General features: G+C 41.1%; 1 long non-coding RNA gene across 1 annotated transcript; it reads left to right on the top strand.

Annotated features, from left to right (window-relative positions):
- Positions 1-279: 279 nt before the first annotated feature.
- LOC116576744 lies at positions 280-7,014 on the top strand. Its single transcript, XR_004280270.1, has 3 exons — positions 280-359; positions 3,133-3,246; positions 6,982-7,014. It is a non-coding gene; the product is annotated as an uncharacterized LOC116576744 (long non-coding RNA).
- Positions 7,015-7,238: the final 224 nt, after the last annotated feature.

The raw sequence follows: 7,238 nt of genomic DNA, 5'->3' as shown, positions 1-7,238 counted from the left end.
AACATCTCATAGCTTCGGTTTTAAAACAATATAAAACTCACTAGTTTGTGAACAGTCGTTAGAGTAAGTTAAGTTTACTCAGATGATTCAAGTCTTTCACTATTTTTGGAGAGGACTGTTAAGATTTGTGTTTGTCCCTGGAAGTAATCTTAAGGAAACTGTGGTCTAGAGTTAGACACTATGTACAAGACACTATGTACTTTATATTTTTAACAAGGCTGCTCCCCGCACTCCCTACCCACCCCACCCACCCCACCCCGCTCTTTCAGGTGGTTCTGGGCTGTGTTCACGCCTCAAAGATGCAATCAAATTTCTACAATGGAGAAGGAAGGAATCTGTGTTTTCTTAAGTGTTTTAAGGTGAGTGTTAAAGTATTCCTTTAAGTACACGTCAATTTTGTTTCAAAATCCTGATCTCTTATAATATCTATAAGCATTTTGAGAGGAATGGGTCACATTTAGGGATTGGTAAAGATAGCTGGGTTTTGACCTTTCTCCTAGATCTGCATTTCCAGTTTTGTAGGGATTTGCAAGGCAAAAAACCTGGATTACAACCCCTCAAGGGACTAACCCACCTTTCTAACTTTTTTATATCAAGGATATATAAGATTTATGCCTTTGTAAAGTCTATTTAGAGCATTTTAAGTACACAATTCAGCCTTGGCTTCTATCAGCCTCCAGATATTGGCCTTTGGCTGATCATTTGTAGGAGGGCCTAGGAGGAATTTTGGTCAACTCTTTCTCTGTTAGGGGGGTGTTGTGAATGGTCACAAATCTTTCTGATTTTTCTCTAAATTTTGTAGGATCTTCTGAAAGTGCAGGTAAAAGATCTGCTTTCCAGGGGACACGAATTTCTTTTTAGGGAGGCGTCTAGGATTTATCTGCAAAGGACATTGCATAGGAATGCCTAAAGCTGACAGAACCTGATTACAGAGCCCTGAAAAGTAGGAGGAATTTTGAGGACCAGCTTCTGTTAAATTCACTTTGTGACTTTCAGCATTTACCTGAGTAACCTTGGCATAAAGATTAGACCAGAGTGCTCTCTGTAAATCTTATAGGAAAAGGCAGTTGGAGGCCAGATTTTTTAAAATAGGAGAATTTACATTGACTGTAGATATTAAGACAAAAAAACAAAAAAAAACAGACATTAGACTTATTAAAGGAGTCCTTAAGGCCAGCCATTCCACAAAAGTTTTCTTTTTTTCTTTAAAGCATCCATCATCTGGCCATTGATGACTAGGATCTTATTAATCTTAATAGTGATTCAAACCCATAAACACTTTTTTAATGGAAAGACTGAGGCAACTTTCCAGTCTTAGACCTTGACCCACATTATTAAAAATTTTATTCCCCAAAATAGTATAAGAAAGCTTGTGCCTTCACTGCACAAGCAGTAAAAATGATGTAGTCAAGATAGTGTCTCTGGTCTCCTGTGAAAATATGAGACCTCTCCAGTCACAGACATGCTAGTCTATGATACTGAACAGGCACCACTAGAAGGGTACATTCCAGCACTAACATAAATATCAACAAAAGGTGAGATGAAAGATGTGCTTTACGGGGAAACTCTGCTGAGAGCTGGAATGACCAGAAAAAGAATGCTTCTTGTAATTGCGTGTCTTCAAACCTCAATCTATTTGGCCACCAAAGTATACTTGGTGCATTAAGTGTACACAAGGTACACTTAAGTGCATTCTCTGGCTGGTGGAAACCAGAGAGTATTCCCACTAGTCACAAAGCCAAGCTCTCAATGCTAGAACACAAGACAAAAGGAAAATCTTCACAGATTTTTTTTTTCCCATAGAGGACCCACAGCAAAGTTTGTCTAAACAGATACTAATGTGATGAGAACTATGAATTCCCCAGCCTGTAAGGCTGACTCAAACAGCAGACTTACAAGGGCCTATACCTGCATTCTTTCTGTATGGTAATTCCTTTTTATGAAACAAACAAACAAAAGAGTTATTCCATCTTTAGGAGGAGATGCATTATTCAAACCAAGAGTAGTCCATCAAATTTACAAAAGTGGCTAAGCCCAAAGAACTAGTTACACAAATATTTTCTTCTGCTGATCTAAATTTAGAAAGAGAAAAAGCACCCTCCCCCCATTCTTGCTCCATTAGATGCTGTAGGCAGAGAGCCAGGAGGCTGATGGGGGTAGATTCTTACCTTCTGCTAGTTGTCTGTCAGATGAGCTGGGATGTCTCAGCTACTGCAGCCTCAAAATAAACAGTGTCCAGCCTGGAAAATTATCCTGCCCCTATGCAAACTGTTGGGGAGGTAATTTTTTTTCTCTATCTTTAAAGACTCTTCTAGGGGGCTTAAGAGTTCGATTGACATTGAGAGTGACATGAGAAGATTCACAGGAGAAAAAAATGTCAAATTATGTGTGCATAGAGCCAAAGAAATGACTAAGGCAGGCAGTTTTTTAAAAATGTTTTAGACACAAATATAAATCTGAGGATTGGACAGGACAGACAAAACTTATGTTCAAGAGCTTCAATTAGTAAAGAATTCTAAACAAGATTTGGGCTGGGGTAATAAATTAGTAAAACGGTTTGTTTATGCAGGTTTTTTTTAGCCCAAAATTACCTGTTTTTGAGGATTAGGATGTCTCTCTTCCTCCTGGTGCAGGGAGGTTATCATTCACATGGGAGATTTATTCACTGTTTTCAAGAAATGAAGGAAGTTCACTGGCCATTTTTTAGGTAACTTTAATTCAAAATAATATGCTACTGTGGAAATGTTTTGGGTGGCCTCCTCTGAGTCCCTACACTGAAAGCCAGCAGGTAGCCAGACCAAATGGACTCCAGCAGGTAGCCAGACCAAATGGAGACTATTGCCAGTTTAATGCTGCCATCTCAGAAAAATTTTTAGGGGGAGGGCTCCCTGTGCTCTGAAGGACGTATAGAGAGTCTGGGATGACCAGTACTACACATCCCTGAAGGCTGTAGGCTGCCCAAGGCTTGCATTGCACAAGTATGGGCCACAGAGCTTAGGGTAGCCAGGGACCTGTTTAAAGGCAAGCATCTATCACGAGAGGCTGGGTCACAGGAATGGGCTGTAGGATGGTAGCAGGCATCCACTTAATCGCAAGCTCTATCCTACCTGAATGTGTGTTTTCCTCTTGAAGGTGGAACTGGAGGAAACTGAACTGCCTTGGCAAGGTGTGGACTGGATGACTGTTGTGGTATCCTCCAATAAGAGACACCCCTAGGAGTTTTCATTACTGAGTTTGTTCTGGAAGGTCAGTCTCCTTTCTTTCAATGATGCCTTTAGGGGGAATATGAACATTTGTGTAGGTTAGGGCTTAGAATTAGGCAGATGTCATGCATACCCAAGAGCCCACTCTTGAGATCTGAACTCTCCCAACATTACCCAGTTTCAGGTTCCTGGCTACTCTGACCTGCATGGCTGGTGCTGGCTGGTATGCAGACCATTCGTCCACGAAGGGTAGCTAGGGCCCTCCGGTCCTGTGGAACTGAGGCCAGTTCCCAACCACCTACATAGACTGGAGGGAAAAGGGTAAAAAAGGGCAAAGGGACCCCACACTCTTAAACTGGTAACAGTTTTTTTAAAATTTTATTTTTAATTTATTTTCAGCATAAAAGTATTCATTGTTTTTGTACCACACCCAGTGCTCCATGCAATCTGTGCCCTCTATAATACCCACCACCTGGTACCCCGATCTCCCACCCCCGCCCCTTCAAAACCCTCAGATTGTTTTTCAGAGTCCATACTCTCTCATGGTTCACCTCCCCTTCCAATTTCCCCCAACTCCCTTCTCTTCTCTATCTCCCCATGTCCTCCATGCTATTTGTCCATATACACTATGGAGTATTATGCCTCCATCAGAAAGGACGAATACCCAACTTTTTTTTTTTAAGATTTTATTTATTTATTTGACAGATAGAGCTCACAAGTAGGCAGAGAGGCAGGCAGAGAGAGAGAGGGGGAAGCAGGCTTCCCGCTGAGCAGAGAGCCGCATGTGGGGCTCGATCCCAGGACCCCGGGATCACAACCTGGGCCGAAGGCAGAGGCTTAACCCACTGAGCCACCCAGGCGCCCCCGAATACCCAACTTTTGTAGCAACATGAACAGGACTGGAAGAGATTATGCTGAGTGAAATAAGTCAAGCAGAGAGAGTCAATTATCAAACTGGTAAGAGTTTTATATTATATTAACCCAATCTGGCCTGTTAAGAAGACAGATCAGGGCCCCTGGGTGGCTCAGTTGGTTAAGCAACTGCCTTCGGCTCAGGTCACGGTCCCAGAGTCCCGGGATCAAGTCCCGCATCAGGCTCCCAGCTCCATGGGGAGTCTGCTTCTCCCTCTGACCTTCTCGCCTCTCATGCTCTCTCTCACTGTCTCTCTCTCAAATAAATAAATAAAATCTTTTAAAAAAAAAAGACAGATCATATCAATTTACAATAGAGGATATGCATTTAAACAAACCCTCTCTTGGGACAAGATGGCAGGGGAGTAGGAGGAGGCGCCTTTTCAGCCGGTACCCCAAAGTCAGCTGATTACCTACCAAACTCCGATCACCCATGAAATCAGCCTGAAATCAGAATTAAACAAACCCTCTCCCCAAATTGAGGTAGCACTCTCAAATATAGGTGCTATCACAAATGATATCACCACTGGATCTGGAACTGATTACCTGGTGATAGATTTATCTGACATGTTCTTTACTATTGTAATTGAAAAGGAGAGCCAACCCATGAATGCATTCACATGGGAAGGCCAACAATAAAGGTTTACTAGTGCACCACAATGATACCTTAATAGCTCAGTGATAGCCCAGAACCACCTAACACAAGACATTCAGGCCTTCAGTGAAAACATAACACACATAAACCAGCATTTCCCATGTGAATGACATCCTTATATGGAAGAACAGAAAGGGTCAAAAATAGTTAACTGAATTCCATCCCCCTGAGGATGGTCATTAATCCAATGTCCAAGGACCCCATAGTACAGTAAAATTTATAGGCATGATTGGAAAATATCAGACGCAGTCATAAAGAGCATAGATTGCTTATCAGTCAATTGAAAGTCTCCCTGGGTGATCTAGGAGGCCCTACAGAATACAGAGCCACTAACAGAAAATAAACCAATTAAACATCGACACCTTATTCTGGAATGGGTAAAATGCTCCTGGCAGAGGGAAACTATTCCTGACCATAAAGTCTTAACATGGAAATGGTCTATTTCTCGATGGAACAAGTGAATGGAGGATCAACCTACTGCATGGATTGAAGTAACCTCAATCCTTCATGAGTGAAGCCAGTAGTGGTGCCAGAATTTTCAAGGGGTGAGCCCATCCAAGCTCAAGAAGTTGGGAAATCAGAAGCACCCCGACTTATGGCTCAACAACACAGGTCTATGAATAGATCACCTCCATAGCACCATGTGAATTATGTTGGCAGTTGTGGCCTTGAGGACTAATGACAGTCTGATCCTGACAAAATCAAGCTCAGAGAATCAGCACGATAGGCTAAACAGAGCATCCTGACAAAGCATTGAATGATCTGTTAATGAAAATCAGAATGTGGTCTATTTTTTCTCAGACAAATGAGCAGTAGCTCATAGAACAGTTTTGGTCAGGAACATGTTGAGGAAATGACTGGAAAATGAGAAGAATATATGGGAGAAGGACATATGGCAGAATGCATGGCACAGGCTGACATCTCTGTGTTCATCACACAAGTCTCCACACATCAAAAGGACAATGCTGAAGTACCCCAATTTAGTAACCAGGTAGACAAATTCACTAAGGAAAACTAAAGAGGCAAAGATTCCTAAAATTTAAAGGGGGAGTGATTCATTGCTAAGGAGGGAACCAGCACAAAATAGAACCACACCTATACAAGAGGGGCAATGCAACATATACATTGAACCCACAGACATGCCAGTAGATAGGATCACTGCATGGGCACATCACCAAGCAGGTCTTGCTGCACACATGGCTGCAGAACTCAGCTAGAGAAAAAAAACATGTATGTATATGCCTACCAAACATCCCCAATTTCAGATTAAGAAATGTAAGAACTGCCAAAATGTTTAAAGCTTTGTAGGTCACGAATGAATATACTCTGATAAAGAGTATATTAAAAATAATAAAAATAAATAAAATAAAAAATTAAAAATAATAAATTAGAAAATAGGACTCTTCCAAATTATGCAAGTTGATTAGATAAAACCCTTACCTACCTCAGAGAATAAACTATGTGCCCACACAACTGTAGGTACAGGGTCAGGCATAGGACTACCCAATCCTTGCAAGAAAAATGATCAAAAGTCCACCATCAGAGCATTAGACACCTAGATTGCTGGCTATGGTATACTGACCATTATAAAATTAGATCAGGGTACCCAGTTCATATGAAAGGTAACATAAAAAATATGCTAAGGAAAAAGGAATAATGTGGAACTTCTATTTACCCTACAACCCAACTGCTTCGGGTTCATTGAAAGGTCTAATGCTTGCTCAAGCAAAAGCTTAGGTTGCTTACTAATAATCTAGATATCAAAGCTTGGATTACATCAAAATATCTAAACCCTAGCTATGGAAAAACTGGAAAAACTCCTATTGCATTCACATTTCAGGCACCCACAGAAATAAGCATTAGCACTAACAGCAGCCCAGAATAGATGTTAAAAGGAAAGGCATTAACTTAAAAATAATGATACATACAGTTTGGGGAAATTATAGCACCTGTCACTAATAGAACTTACTGGGTAACTGAAGGAAAAGCATATTACATCCAGTTAAAATAGATGCAGTTTATAAAAATTTCAGGCCTGAACTTCTAACTTTCATTGTATCAACACTAGATGTCTAATATTTAGTACTAGCTCTATTTAGGGCTATTACACTTGGGGAAATACTTGTCAATAATGTCCACAATAACTAAGATATCAGTAGAATAGAAAGAACAAGAAAGAAATATTTATAGGACACTATCTTTATTTTGCAGGCATGAATCTGCTATGCATATTTGACCCTGCTAAGATTAGTAAACTGGTCAGTCCAGTAAGTTGCCTGCTGGCTATTTTGGCCTGCCTGTTGCTCACTATTGGATACCATATTCTTTGCAGCCATGGGTACTGGTGACATGCTTCAGCCACAGCAGCTGTGCCGTCATTCCAAAGTGGGATGCCACCCTCTGATCCAGGTATAACTCCACTGTCTGTGACATCCTCTACTTCCTCCATCCCGGTCACCTTCTTGTAC

The sequence above is a fragment of the Mustela erminea genome, chromosome 17 (genome assembly GCF_009829155.1).
Source record: "Mustela erminea isolate mMusErm1 chromosome 17, mMusErm1.Pri, whole genome shotgun sequence".
NCBI classification, from domain to species: Eukaryota; Metazoa; Chordata; class Mammalia; order Carnivora; family Mustelidae; genus Mustela; species Mustela erminea.
Note: the sequence above shows the minus strand (reverse complement) of the source record. Positions and strands in the feature narration are given on the sequence as shown.